Below are 14,351 nucleotides of genomic sequence, written 5' to 3' on the forward strand. Positions count from 1 at the left end.
GATAGAGTCTAGAACATAATAAGTGATCATTAAATATTTAATGGATTTTGCTAGGCTTCTAACAAGAATTGGAACAAAATTTTGGGAGGGTGAATTCTATCTATATATAATAAGATGTATGGTTTTATAGAAGCATGGGGCATGAGATAAAAAGCACAGGCAGATCAGTAAAGCCCCAAATTCTGTATCTGAAATATAACTACTATGATGGCCAAAATTCTTGACGACAGTCTGGCTGGGCAGGGGTGATTGGAAAGTGGTGCTGGGCCACAGTGGTATGAGTGGTTGACTTCATGGAGGTCCATAAAGTCGTAAAGCTTTGTGAGTCGCCCTAGCTGATGGATAGAGGAGAGTGATTTAGGAAGATGGGACACAGATGCATGCAGACAGAAGGTTTGAAGCAAAGAGAAGGGCTGCAGGCATAATGCACAAGAACAAACAGATCCCTGGTCTTTGATTAAATGAGTACAAAGTGCTTGGTAAGTACTGGCTATTCTCAGTCTTAGACCCCAACCTCAAATGCCTACAAGGACCAAGCAAGTCACAGAAATAGTTGGAGCAGGAGGCATGGGGAGAGAGGGTAATAGAGAGCATGTGATCTTCCAAAGTGAGAGCAGCTGCCACTTGGCTCCAGTGGGTGGGGACCAAAGGGAAATGGGATCAAGAGTTGCCTGATCATTCCGTTTCTCAAGAGAAATCAGAAATTTGAATTTTTATACAATTTTACAGGCAACTAATTCTCAAAAGTTCAAACCCTCTCTGCCAAAGTGTGTCTAGTCTAAAGGCTGCCCTTTGGGAGATACCTGCCTCAGAGGAACTGGAGGTCCTGAGCAGGTTCTGCAAGCCGGGACTCGGCCACAGGGGAGCAGAATGCCAGAAGTGGAGTGCAAGTTGGGACTTGATTACAGGGACAAGTGATTAAAACTGGGACGCAGGGTCAGGACAGGAATAACAGCGAGCTTGACTTTAATGCTGAATCACCTGAACTACTGAACTAGGGCTTCTTAAATCTTTGTGAACAAGAGTCATTTGGGGTCAGACTGGAAATGGGGTTAAGCTTACCGGTAGGAATCAAGTGGCCCCAGCTGTGGAAAGTAAACGACTCTGTTGGAAGGAAGCAAAGCAAATATTAAAGACACATAGTGTTCCCTATTCTATCTGTCACTCTTCCTACCCTTCTTTGTTTTTCAAACGTTTATATTAGGATTATTGTATGCCTGACGCTGCTTTAAGCACTTATCAAATATTAACTCATTTAATCCTCGTAACAACCCTATGAGATAGGTACTGTTAATTTCTCCATTTTACAGATGAGGAAACTGAGTCATAAAGAAGTTAAGTAACTTTCTCAAAATTGCACAGTAAGAGGCAGAGCCAAGAATGAATCTAGGTATCCTGGCTGTAGAGTTTGAGATCTTATTTGACTCTGATCTTTCTGCTGCTTGTGTTTCCTCCTTCCCTCCCTCCTTTTCTGCCTCTCAGCTTGAGAACAAAGTTTTGTTACTTACTCCCCAGCAATGTGTAGCTTTGGGTGGATGACAAGTTGTCACAGAAGCTTAAATACCCTCGAGGCAGGGATCCATATATATATTAAGGGATTCCATGTCTTTAATATAATGAATCTCTTTACTATACCCATTGGCATCATCTAAAGCAGATGAGCAGTGCTTTGAAGTAGACATGGAGCAGAGAGACTTGACCGTGTTAAGTAGGACTGCTTTCTTGTGATAGACCTATATTTATTCAAAGCCTTCTATTAGGGTTTTCATGACTAACTTCCAGGTGCCATCATGTACAAATAATTTATGAATAAGAATCTAAGGATTTTGAATAGACATGCTCAATTGGTAGCCCAACTGATTAGCTAGTAAAATCAGCCATGTATAACAAATTAATCAAATTGCTCTCATTCTCCTAAATATCAATTCTGTATCTGATTTTGAGTTCTTCAAAGGGATTTTTTTTAATTATCTTCAACTTTGTTGTACTTAATGCAAACCCTCTTTGAGCTTCCTTAAGGGTAGGATCTTTAGAGATGTTTGCTAAGTATGATGAAACTGTCCCAATTCTCATGGCAGTGTGTTGTTGAGCTATTCATTTACTCCTTCTGGACGTAAATTGATATATAAGATAGGAATTATAATATCTACCTCAGAGGTGTTAGTGAGGATCTCATAAGGTTATGTGTAGGAAATCATGCTTGATTAACTTCCAGTTAATGGGGGTTTATTTATTTATTATTTTATTCAATAAATACATATGCAGTAACATGTGCTAGACCCTGAGAGAATATTAAATATTAATATCTTCCCCCATGTATGAGAAACATAACTATAATATGTATTGAAAAATGGCAGATTTAGCACACAAGCATTAATGTAGATCAATGTGCTTTGTGTCTGGACATAGGCCTAACCCTCCCTTTTGTTCCTGACTCACTGGGTGACCTTGAACAAATCACTGTTCCTTTTGCAGTCTATTTTCTCATTCCTTGGTGTTCTATACTTTGTTTTCCTCTTTTCTGTCACATGTTCTAGTTCACATAATTTCAGTTCTATTTAATGAAAAAACAAATTCAGAGTTCCCCAGAGCATTTCAGTCATGTTGCATAAGAACATTTCTTTCCTTAAAATATTACCTAAATGACAAATTTTAATTTATGCATTAAAGTCCTCCCCAAAAATAATTTCATTACAAGTAAATGTATTAATTTTGCCAAATAGCAAATTTGGTTTTAGAAATATATGGTCCTCTGTGAAGCCATCTGTTCCTGGATTTCTGTTTGTTGGAAGATTATACTTTTTTTTTTTTTTTTTTTGGCGGTACGCGGGCCTCTCACTGTTGTGGCCTCTCCCGTTGCGGAGCACAGGCTCCAGACGCGCAGGCTCAGTGGCCATGGCTCACGGGCCCAGCTGCTCCGCAGCATGTGGGATCTTCCCAGACCGGGGCACGAACCCATGTCCCCTGCATTGGCAGGCGGACTCTCAACCACTGCGCCACCAGGGAAGCCCCCTGTTGGAAGATTTTAAATCACAGTTTCAATTTCAGTGCTTGTGATTGGTCTGTTCAAATTTATATTTCTTCCTGATTTAGTCTCAGATGATTGTACATTTCTAAGAATTTGTCCATTTCTTCCAGGTTGTCCATTTTATTGGCATATAGTTTCTTGTAGTAATTTCTCATGATCCTTTGTATTTCCGCAGTGTCAGTTGTTACTTCTCCTTTTTCATTTCTAATTCTATTGATTTGAGTCTTCTCCCTTTTTTTCTGGATAAGCCTGGCTAATGGTTTATAAATTTTGTTTATCTTCTCAAAGAACCAGCTTTCAGTTTTATTGATCTTTGCTATCATTTCCTTAATTTCTTTTTCATTTATTTCTGATCTGATCTTTATGATTTCTTTCCTTCTGCTAACTTTGGGGGGTTTTTGTTCTTCTTTCTCTAATTGCTTTAGGTGTAAGATTAGGTTGTTTATTTGAGATATTTCTTGTCCTTAAGGTAGGATTGTATTGCTATAAACTTCACTCTTAGAACTGCTTTTGCTGCATCCCATAGATTTTGGGTCGTCGTGTTTTCATTGACATTTGTTTCTAGGTATCTTTTGATTTCCTCTTTGATTTCTTTAGTGATCTCTTGGTTACTTAGCAGGATACTGTTTAACCTCCATGTGTTTGTGTTTTTTACAGTCTTTTTCCTCTAATTGATATCTAGTCTCATAGTGTTGTGGTCAGAAAAGATACTTGATACAATTACAATTTTCTTAAATTTACCAAGGCTTGATTTGTGACCCAAGATATGATCTATCCTGGAGAATGTTCCATGAGCACTTGAGAAGAAAGTGTATTCTGGTTTTTTCGGATGGAATGTCCTATAAATATCAGTTAAGTCCATCTTGTTGAATGTATCATTTAAAGCTTTTGTTTCCTTATTTATTTTCATTTTGGATGATCTGTCCATTGGTGAAAGTGGGGTGTTAAAGTCCCCTGCTATGATTGTGTTACTGTCAATTTCCCCTTTTATGGCTGTTAATATTTGCCTTATGTATTGAGGTGTTCCTATGTTGGGTGCATAAATATTTACAATTGTTATATCTTCTTCTTGGATTGATCCCTTGATCATTATGTAGTGTCCTTCTTTGTCTCTTGTCATAGTCTTTGTTTTAAAATCCTTTACAGACAAGTAAAAGCTAAGAGAATTCAGCACCACCAAGCCAGCTTTACAGCAAATGCTAAAGGAACTTCTCTAGGCCAGAAACACAAGAGAAGGAAAAGACCTACAATAAAAACCCCAAAACAATTAAGAAAATGGTAATAGAAACATACATACTGATAACTACCTTTAATGTAAATGGATTAAATGCTCCAACCAAAAGACATAGATTGGCTGAATGGATACAAAAACAAGACCTGTATATATGCTGTCTACAAGAGACCCACTTCAAACCTAGGGACAATACAGACTGAAAGTGAGGGGATGGAAAAAGATATTCCATGCAAATGCAAATCAAAAGAAAGCTGGAGTAGCAATTCTCATATCAGACAAAATAGACTTTAATATAAAGACTGTTACAAGAGACAAAGAAGGACACTACATAATGATCAAGGGATCAATCCAAGAAGGTGTAACAGTTGTAAATATTTATGCACCCAACATAGGAGTACCTCAATACATAAGGAAAATTATAACAGCCATAAAATGGGAAATCGACAGTAACACAGTCATAGTAGGGGACGTTAACACCCCACTTTCACCAATGTACAGATCAACCAAAATGAAAATAAATAAGGAAACACAAGCTTAAATGTTACATTAATCAAGATGGGCTTGATTGATATTTATAGGACATACCATCCAAAAACAACAGAAAACAATTTCTTCTCAAGTGCTCAGGGAACATAGATCATGTCTTGGGTCACAAATCAAGCCTTGGTAAATTTAAGAAAATTGAGATTGTATCAGGTATCTTTTCTGACCACAATGCTATGAGACTAGATATCAATTACAGGGAAAAAATCTGTAAAAAATACAAACACATGGAGGCTCAACAATACTCTACTAAATAGCTAAGAGATCACTAACGAAATCAAAGAGGAAATAAAAAAATACCTAGAAACAAATGACAATGAAAACATGATGACCCAAAACCTATGGAATGCAGCAAAAACAGTTCTAAGAGGGAAGTTTATAACAATACAATCCTACCTCAAGAAACGAGAAACATCTCAAATAAACAACCTAATCTTACACCTAAAACAATTAGAGAAAGAAAAACAAAAGAACCCCAAAGTTAGCAGAAGGAAAGAAATCATAAAGATCAGACCAGAAATAAATGAAAAAGAAATGAAGGAAACAATAGAAAAGATCAGTAAAAGTAAAAGCTCGTTCTTTGAAGAGATAAACAAAATTGATAAACCGTTAACCAGTTTCATGAAGAAAAAAAGGAAGAAAATTCAAATCAATAGAATTAGAAATGAAACAAGAGAAGTAACAACTGACACTGCAAAAATACAAAGGATTATGAGAGATTACTACAAGCAACTATATGTCAATAAAATGGACAACCTGGACGAAATGGACAAATTCTTAGAAAAGCACAACCTTCCAAGACTGAACCAGGAAGAAATAGAAAATATAAGCAGACCAATCACAAGCACTAGAATTGAAACTGTGCTTAAAAATCTTCCAACAAACAAAAGCCAAGAACCAGATGGCTTCACAGGCGAATTCTATCAAACATTTAGAGAAGAGATAACATCTATCCTCAAACTCTTCCAAAATATAGCAGAGAGAGGAATACTCCCTAACTCAGGAATACTCCTAATGAGGCCACCATCACCCTGATACCAAATCCAAAGATGTCACAAAAAAGAAAACTACAGGCCAATATCAGTGATGAACATAGGTGCAGAAATCCTCAACAAAATACTAGCAAACAGAATCCAACCGTACATTAAAGGGTCATACACCATGATCAAGTGAGGTTTATCCCAGGAATGCAAGGATTCTTCAATATACGCAAATCAATCAATGTGATACACCATATTAACAAATTGAAGGAGAAAAACCATATGCTCATCTCAATAGATGGAGAAAAAGCTTTCAACAAAATTCAACACCCATTTTTGAAAAAACCCTCCAGAAAGTAGGCATAGAGGGGACTTACCTCAACATAATAAAGGCCATATATGACAAACCCACAGCCAACATCATTCTCAATGGTGAAAAACTGAAAGCATTTCCTCTAAGATCAGGAACAAGACAAGGTTGTCCACTCTCACCACTGTTATTCAACATAGTTTTGGAAGTTTTAGCCACAGCAATCAGAGAAGAAAAAGAAATAAAAGGAATCCAAATCGGAAAAGAAGAAGTAAAGCTGTCACTGTTTGCAGGTGACATGATACTAAACATAGATAATCCTAAGGATGCTACCAGAAAACTACTAGAGCTAATCAATGAATTTGGTAAAGTAGCAGGGCACAAAATTAGTGCACAGTAATCTCTTACATTCCTATACACTAATGATGAAAAATCTGAAAGAGTAATTAAAGAAACACTCCCATTCACCATTGCAGGAAAAAGAATAAAATACCTAGACATAAACCTACCTAAGGAGACAAAAGACCTGTATTCAGAAAACTATAAGATACCGATGAAAGTAATTAAAGATGATACAAACAGATGGAGAGATATACCATGTTCTTGGATTGGTAGAATCAACATTGTGAAAATCTACAGATTCAATGCAATCCCTATCAAACTACCAATGGCAATGTTCTAGTTCACAGAACTAGAACAAAAAATTTCAGAATGTGTATGGAAACACAAAAGACCCTGAATGGCCAAAACAATCTTGAGAAAGAAAAATGGAGCTGGAGGAATCAAACTTCCAGACTTCAGACTATACTACAAACCTGTAGTAATCAAGACAGTATGGTACTGGAACAAAAACTGAAATACAGATCAATGGAACAGTATAGAAAGCCCAGACGTAAACCCACGCACATATGGTGACCTTATTTTCAATAAAGGAGGCAAGAATATACAAGCCCAAGACACAAGTTGAGTTACAGCCTCTGATCCCATCTACTAACACCCCAGTGACCAAAGTAAGTCATATTGCCAAATTCAAGGTGGAGGATGGAGTGAATATTTTCTAAACAAGAAACTAATTTACCCCACCAAAGCCTTAAATAAAAGGGCTAAGATTCTGTATATGTCCCATTGTAAGAAAAAATAGGTACAAAAGAAGGAATCTTACACTTTAAAAATATTGGTAGAAATAAACAAAGTGCCAAGGGGAACTGATTCAACTGGTATGGAGAGTGATTGTCTACATTATCAAGGATGTCTAAGGGAAAATATTGAAAATAAAAGGAACATCTAGCTAGTATTAGCAGTATAATGATTTTGCTTTCCTGTGAGACATTTTGTTGTCTGCCACTTTATTTCCAGAGGTAGAAATAACAGTGGAGACAAGGAACTTTGTTCCAGAAATTCCAGGATTGTGTCTTTGAAAACCTCCCAAGAAAGTGAGAGAGAGAGAAAAGAGAGGAGAGTAGATGAGAGAAAAGAAGAAGGAAGAGTTAGGTTACAAAAATGTTGAGAGTCCTTAGTAGTAACACCCATTGTATTTGACTGCCAAGATCATTTATGTAAAAGCAATTTGAAAGCCACCATAATATTCTTACAATATTATCAGTGAGATTTTTATGGAGAGCTTTAAATGTGAAAGGTCACTGGATGAAAATAGAACTGTGATTCTGGGGCGGAGGACAAGAGAGTGATTTAAAGGGGATAAAACGACCCTAGGAAAGGCTGACAGTGTGAGTGAAAGATTGGTGAGAAAAGTTGGGGATGAGAGAAAATAAAAGATAATGTGGATTCAGGGACACAGAGAAACAATCAGATTAGCAGTGAGTTTCATTTGGGAGCCAAAGAATGAGCTTGAGACCAAGAGGTGTTGTTAAAGAAGATTTAAAATGCATTTCTGATTGATCCCAGCGGCAAGAAGCTGAGAATAAGAACTCTCTGAGGAGGAAGTTGCCGTATTGCAGAAATGGGATGACCAAGCACTTTGGTCATAGAGCTGGAGAGTTAGGCATTAATTTCTTTGAGTCACTTTGTACAAAAACAGAGCCTTGTGATTTAGGCTACTATTCACTTTTAATTGGATGGTTTTCCAGAATTATCCATGAAGGGAGAGAAAGCAGAATTGTTTGTTTCTTTGAACCGTTCTGGCAGTGATTAATAATGGAGATAGTTTCGAAGAATTTGCTGATTTTAGTACATTTATTTTTCAGCAAACAAGTTTATTTCTTTTGGTGGTGTTTCCCGTGAACACTGTTAAAACTATGTTGTTGATATTTTTATCTGTTGGATTTGTAGTATTATCCAGAAATGAAATATGCTTACACGCCAGAAAACAGCTTAATATTGGCTTAACTATGCCCATGAGGCAATAGGAATTTAGCAATAGAGGCAGTGCTATCAATATTTGTTCCACAGTCAAACCTAGCCAACCTAAATCCATTTCTCAACTGCCACAGTCAGCAGATCCCTTTCCATTTGTTACTTTGCTCTAAAAGGCAAAAAGTGGAACATCTTTTAGTATTTCTCAAATATTAATGTACATAAGAATCACCTGGAGATCGTAAATGAAGATTCTGATTTAGTAGGTATAGGAAGACTCCTGACAGTATGCATTTCTAATAAGTTTCCAGGTGAAGCTGCTGCTCAGTTGTGCATCACACATTGTGTAACAAGAGTCTAATGAGAGAGACTAGCCTTTGAATTCAGGAGCAACTGGGTTCTGAGCCCACCTCTGCCAGTTAGTACTTGCCTGAGTTAAGTCAGCAAGTCAGGTTAAGTCAAATTATCCATCTCAGCCTCTGTTTTATTATTTGTAAAACAAGAGTAATAATATTTGCCTTTCAGGGGTTATTATAAATATTCTTCCCAGTATGTAGAAGATGCTTAATAAATGTTCATCATAAGATTGGGGGGTGCCTTTGATAAAACAGAGCATGCCTTTGACTTAATCATCTTGAACTGTTGAGACAAGAATGCGGAAGTCATAGCTAGTTCAGTGGTAGGGCCAATAGCAGTTATGTAGGTTCGTGGGCTGCCCTACATCTAGATCTTTACTTCTTAAAATGTGGCCCATTGACTAGCAGCATCATTGTTACCTGGAAGCTTGTGAGCATAGAATCTAAGTTCTCACTCAAGGCCTACTAAATCAGAATCTGTGTTCTTAAGAAGAACCCCAGTAATTAGTATGCATATTAAATTTTGAGAAGCTTGGTCAATATGGCAGAAGCTTCTTTTTTCGGTTTGGATCCTGCTGTCTTTGTCCTTTCACCACACCTTTTGGTCTGCCCCTGGGGCAGCTGTCCTTTTCACTCGTTCACCTTAAATATATGCATAGCTGTAGGAAAAAGGATCAGTTCAGTTCAGCAAATAGACACATGTAGTGGCCAACTAGCATGTTGTATAAGCTTTTAGACCTGTGCTCTCCAAGGCAGTAGCTTCAAGCCTCATGTGGTTATTTAAATTTAATTAAAATAATATAAAATTTAAAATTCAGTTCCTCAGTTGTACTAGCCACATTTGAAGTGCCCAGTAGCCAGGATGGTTAGTGGGTGCCACATCCAACAATGCAGATATAGAATATGTTCATCATTCCAGGAAGTTCTATCGGACAGAGCTGTCCTAGGTAATCATAAGAGAGAAATAGAAGGGGAAGGGAGCTAATATTTATTGAAGGACCACTTTATTCTAGGTGTTTTATATATATTACCTAATTAATGATAAAATTACCCTCCCAACTTTTGTGAGTTGGTTTCATTTCCTTCTTAGAATTAAATATTTTCAAATCTTCTAAATAGTCATCCCTGTCCTAGGAAATTGTTGGGTATGTTCATGTGGAAGACATGGTCCCTGTCCTCATGGCCCTTAAGTGTTTGTCAAATTTAAAGGCTCTTATACATGACACACACGGAAGCAAATGCAAGCAATTACTAAAAGCCTTCTTAAAAGTTCACTGATTCTCCCATCATTTTCTTTCCGTGAAATTATAAAACTCCTATTTAGACTGGAATAATTCTTTTAATTATTCCAGTAGAAGACCTGATCTACTTATTCATTCACAAACCTACCTCAATCTTTTTTCCCTGTGGTTCCCTTATAGAGGGCACTTTGCTGCCTACTCTACTCATCACTCCTCATCTGCTGGGAAGCCTGTACATAGGCTTGTCGTATTGGACCTAAGCTGGGAAGCAGTGAGAAAATATAACAGTTGTCCAAGTGAAGAATGTGATTGATGGATGAGAGTCGCACACAGGCCCTTCTTTCTGTAATGGCTCCTTTGAAGGCACGTGCCCCATATACCTAGGCAAAGAAGCCACTGTTGCTCTAAGGAGCTCAGCCTGGCAGAGCAGGTTAAGAACAAGGGTAAATAATCCTGGGAAGGATTTATATAGTTTCTCTACAACATTGCTACTCAAGATGCAGTCTCTGAACTGGTAGCAGCAGATTTTACCAGGCAGATTACTAGAATTTCTGAATCTCCAGCTCCACCAGAGACCTAAAGAATCACAATCTCTGAGGGTAGGGCCAAGGAATCTATGTTTTTACAAGCACCCCAGGTGATTCTTATGCACACTAAAATTTGAGAGATGCTAGTGGACACCCAAAGAAGCTTCTGGATGCTAGACTGAAGAAGGGGTGAAGGGTAGGGTAGGAAATACTGCACACAGGAAGAATGAAATAAAGCTATAGGGACTCACTAAAGTACAATGTAACACAGAATTAATCTGAGCCAGCATTTAATCCTGGTGGTGTTGTTGTTTAATCATGTGGGATGCTTTTAAAAAGCATTGACTCTCATAGTCTAGTGGAATCTAGCAGATAATGCAGAGTGATAGCCTGGCTCACTCTTACTCATCCAAAAGGATTCAGCTTAGATAATGCTCCTTCTGGGAAGCTAAGGTTAGGCGTAGTACTCCCTGTTGCATGCTTTCACTTCAGACGCTGATTTCCCTTCATAGAATTTATCACACTACCTTATAACTGTTTCTTTAATGGCTGATACTTCTTCCTAGAGTATAAACATCATAAGCACAGAGAAAAATTGCTTCATCTTTCCCACCATTGTACCTTTATAACCTGGAACATTTTTGCTGGACTGGCTGGCTGAATAAATGAATGAATGGAGATGTGTAGAAACTGCTTTAAAGGAATATGCTGTAAGGAACCATCCCATTGCAGGAAGTCAGAGAAAGGCAGAATGTTAGCCGGCTCTTGAAGAATAAGTAAGACGTATCCAGGCAAAGTACGGAAAAACATTTCAGGGACAGGGAACTGTTTGGGCAATGATCAGACCCCTGGAAACTCATATGTCCTGAGTTCTGTGTGGCTGAAGCATAGAGCAGTAGTATAACATGAGGCTGGAAAGGTAGGGCTGAGTCTGATTATGAAGACCTTGCTTGCTTGATATGAGTTTTGGACTTTATCTGGTCCATTAGTATCATCTAGCCATATATTTGGGAATTTGCAGACATCTTTTTTCACTACTCTACCTCTTGGATCCTGTCTGTGCCTGCTGTGTGGTTGGTACTCTGAAATACATGTTGAATAAATAAAGCCAAAAAGCAATAGCGATCATTTAACAACAACGAGGGACAAGGTTTTCTTGAGCCTTTGCTATACTTCCTTATCTCCCTGCCATTGTTCACTCAGAAAGCCGTTTTCCTCCATACCCATATATTAAGATCCCATTAAATTGCCACCTCTATCAGCAAGCCCTCATCAGTCCCTCTAGGCACAATTAATGTCTCCTTCCTCCTTGATTTTATAGTATTTTACTCACAGAAGGTTGCCTGCTTTAGTGGAAAGAGGATGAACTCTGGGCTCTTTTGATCCTACCATATACTAGCCGGCTAACCTTGGAAAATTAACTTTTCTGATACTTTTCCCTCATCTTTTCCCTCAAGTAGAGAGTAGTAACTGTCTTTCATGGTGTGTTATTTAATATATATTTTCATTTACATTTAACAGAGACCAAAATAACAGTGCTTTTGCAAGACAGAAATGTATTTCTCACATATAACAGTCCATGAGTGAGTTGTCCAGAACTGAAATGTCTATTCTGCTCTGCAGGGTCTTATGTAGACTAAAGCACCTTATCTCCTTGCTCTACCACCCTTGCACATCACCTTTGTGCACATAGGCACCATGATGACCTACCAAGAAGCAGGTGAGAAGAATTACAGAGAGGTATGCACGGTTCCTCCCTTTCAAAACACCTCTAGGAAGTGTATTCCAAGGGTTAGAACTTAGGCACAAAGGATACCTACCTGCAATGGAAGACGAAACATGTAATCTTTATTCTGAGCTGACTTGGGCCCAGGTAAAAATTGGGGATCCAATCACTATGGAAGGAAAGGATATTGAATATTTGGAGACTACCAGTGGTCTCTGCCACACAGCATAGTTAGCTGTATTCTCCAGTGTGAGAGCTTTCTCCCAGGAAATGCTAAAGATGATCTATGAAGTACTGGATGCTTTTTCTTTATATTTTCTCATCATTTCTAATCTCAACATTTGAATATATTTTATAATAAATATAGTATCACAGTTGTACAAATATATAGTTACTCTACAGATTAGCACATATAGGGGATGCATGCTCACAAACATTTTACAGATAGAAACAATCAATAAAAAACTATAGCAATCACTGGTTGGAAGCATTAGAGACAACAGTTAGATATTGCCTGACTCATAATAAATGTTCAACAGTGATGACCATTGTTACTGTGCAGAATTAGTATTTATGACATTCTTCCTTGTTTAATGATCATCATCATTCAATATTCGCCAAAATATTTAGCTTATCTTTAAATTTCAGGGATTATCTAAACTCAAGTCCATGCATAGAGTAGGATTTCAATAAAACTTGAGTTTGTCACTGTTACATTCTGTTGTATTATTCAAATTTAGTTGTTTTAATAAAGAATACATTTTTATTTCACAATGTAATTTGTCAGGTAAAATTGTGTTTTAGTTTAAGCCACATGATCACATGGATTGAGATACAGGCTACCATCCAAGAGTGGGGTGCCCAATTTATTGGCTTAATTTGCAAATGTTTAACATGTTCATTCATAACAACTCCTTTCAAAGTAAAATGCTTTTAAAATGCTTTTTTTCTCACGTGCGTTTTTGAAAGAAAATAGAGGCAGTCATATATCATAAAGGAGATCATGGTTAGTTAGGTGAGCTCAAATAGAAGAAAGAGAAAAGAATGATAGTTGAGTAAAAAGCAAAATCAGTAAAGGAAATGATAGCAGAGTAATAAAGAGAAATGGCTTAAAATCTTTACATTATCTTCCTTCAAATTTCAGAACATTATCATTGGAATGAAGTTAGAAACCCCTACTTCAAGCTTTTTAAAAAAAAAATAAAGTAGAAATACTAAAAGATTATTTCCTAGCACCTCAGGAGTTTTATGTGATGCTTAGAGTAGTTTATAATCATGCCTCTCCCTTGTTAAATTTTGTTGGACTTTTAAATGGACTTTTCTGCACTGATATTGTTCAGGAATCAGTTCTTGGAGGGTGACTACAGTTACTTATTCTCTGGAAAATTAGGCAAACCCCGTGTTTCTTTTGTGACTATTTTAATATAAATCATTCTTTTGGTGCCCACACATCACTATTTGAATTTATGAAAATCTTCTTTCCATTGACATTCATCTCCCTTTGGTTCATCCCCAGGACACAGGCCCTTTTTAAAAAAGAACTGTCTTTTTCTTAGTGGCTAGTTGTCTTTCTGAGAACTCTATAGTATTGGCCATGGAGTTACTTTGGTTTTCTTTTCTGGCAGGCATAAATTCATATCTTTTTGGTTTACCTACTAGACCTATAACACTGAGCAAGTTACCTAAAAGTTCTGCACCTCAGTTTCCTCACCTATAAAATGGGATAATATCACCTACCTCATAGATTCATTCATTGAATGAAGTAATGAATACGAACCACCTAATATTGAACCTGGCACAGAGCAGTCAATTACCTCAGATCTATGATTTTTTGTAGAGAAAATCCATCTTTAAAATAAGTAACATTTTGACCAAAAATATTTTTTTGAAGATTTGGTTTTTAAAAGATGCAAGTGATTCAGTCTCCTATGTCTATAACAACAGGATCTAAGTCAAAGCGGCATTGTCACACATGGATATATGCTGGAAGTCTTCTACCACGCGGCTTTCAACGGTTGACTTCCCCAACTGTCTTCTCTCTTCTCAGTGTATTATATCTCAGCCTAAATTATTTCTCCTCAATTGTCGCTTAG

The 14,351-nt window shown here is 37.3% G+C and overlaps 1 protein-coding gene across 6 annotated transcripts in view; it reads left to right on the forward strand.

Moving 5' to 3' along the window:
* The window catches only part of DLG2 (discs large MAGUK scaffold protein 2), a gene marked incomplete at its 5' end in the record, with an annotated part of 938,475 nt that overhangs the window by 183,228 nt on the left and 740,896 nt on the right, over positions 1-14,351 (forward strand). The window lies entirely within an intron of this gene.

Source organism: Grampus griseus (genome assembly GCF_964374135.1).
Source record: "Grampus griseus genome assembly, chromosome: 8".
Lineage (NCBI taxonomy): Eukaryota > Metazoa > Chordata > Mammalia > Artiodactyla > Delphinidae > Grampus > Grampus griseus.